The following is a 1312-nucleotide window of genomic DNA, read 5'->3' as shown; positions in this document are numbered from 1 at the left end:
TCTGTGTACAAAAATTTTAAAGAAAATTTAATTAATAAAACTATTAAAATCTATTCGAGAGTCAAATTTAGTTTTAAAAAAAGAAGGGAATAATCTTGTTTCAACACAAAAAATAATTTTGCTAGATACAAGTAAATTTTGTTGTGGTTTGATTTTAAAATTCTACCTATAAAAGAAGTTGAAAATACCTTGGGAGATTACCTATGGGAGAGTTTCTAACAAAGTCTCTCTTTTCTCCTTTGTCTTCTCAAACTGATACTAATCCAACCAATCATTTGCATGGACGCAAAAGTTCAATTACCTATAAAAGAAGTTGAAAACACCTTGTGAAAGTCCGTAAGCATACTACGACCTCTAGCTTGCAAAATCCAGCGTTGTTGGCGCTTATCAAAATCGCTGCCAAAATAAAGTTTAACAAGTGGTTCTATGGTGTAGTGGTTAGCACTTTCGACTTTGAATCTAACGACCTGTGTTTAATTCCCGATAGGTAATCCACCAATTTATACAAAATTGGTCCATAGCCGATTCTGTAGGGTCACTTTTGGACGGATAATCTGTAGAAGGGGTCACTAAGGTTGAGATCATACAAAATGGGACCATAGCTCAATGTTAGAGCATTTGATTGCAGATCAAGAGGTCACCAATTCGAACCTAGTTGGGCCCTTCTATCTAGGATAGAAATTTGTTACACTTTTTGGACCGACACTATGTCTAAGGGGTCACTAAGGTTAAATTCCTACAAAATGGATCCATGGCTCAATGGTAGAGAATTTGACCAGTCACTCGTTTGAACTTGGTTGGACCCTTTTATTTTGGATAGACACTTTTTACACTTTTGGACTGACACTCTGTAGAAGGGGTCACTAAAGTTGAAATCATGCAAAATGGGTCCATAGCTCAGTGGTAGAGCATTTGACTGCAGATCAAGAGGTCACCAGTTCAAATCTGGTTGGGCCCTTTCATTTTGTAAATACCTTTGCAATCCGTGCTTCGAGAACCCACCGAAAATGGGTCATGACTCTCTGTTTTCACTTACTCCTCCTGAATGTATAAAATGTTTCCTATTTTTATTCATTTTCTCTTTTCTTATTTTGTACTATGAACCTATAAACTCTCTTTTGAATATAATGTAAATAGCTTGCAATCCGTGCTTGGAGAACCCACCGAAATTGGGTTATGACTCCCTTTTTATTTTCACTTACTCCTAAATCTATAAAATGTTTTCTATTTTTATTCATTTTCTTTTTTCTTAAATATCAAAATCTTAAATAAAAAGGAAGAGCTCTCTAGCATATTCTTCTTTGCCAGTAAT

General features: G+C 35.1%; 1 non-coding gene across 1 annotated transcript; it reads left to right on the top strand.

Moving 5' to 3' along the window:
- Positions 1-886: 886 nt before the first annotated feature.
- On the top strand, positions 887-958 carry TRNAC-GCA. Its single transcript has one exon. It is a non-coding gene; the product is annotated as a tRNA-Cys (tRNA).
- The last annotated feature ends 354 nt before the right edge of the window (positions 959-1312 follow it).

The sequence above is a fragment of the Cucurbita moschata genome, unplaced genomic scaffold, assembly GCF_002738365.1.
Source record: "Cucurbita moschata cultivar Rifu unplaced genomic scaffold, Cmos_1.0 Cmo_Scf00114, whole genome shotgun sequence".
NCBI lineage: Eukaryota > Viridiplantae > Streptophyta > Magnoliopsida > Cucurbitales > Cucurbitaceae > Cucurbita > Cucurbita moschata.
The sequence above is the reverse complement of the archived record's forward strand: the minus strand, read 5'-3'. Positions and strand labels throughout refer to the sequence as shown.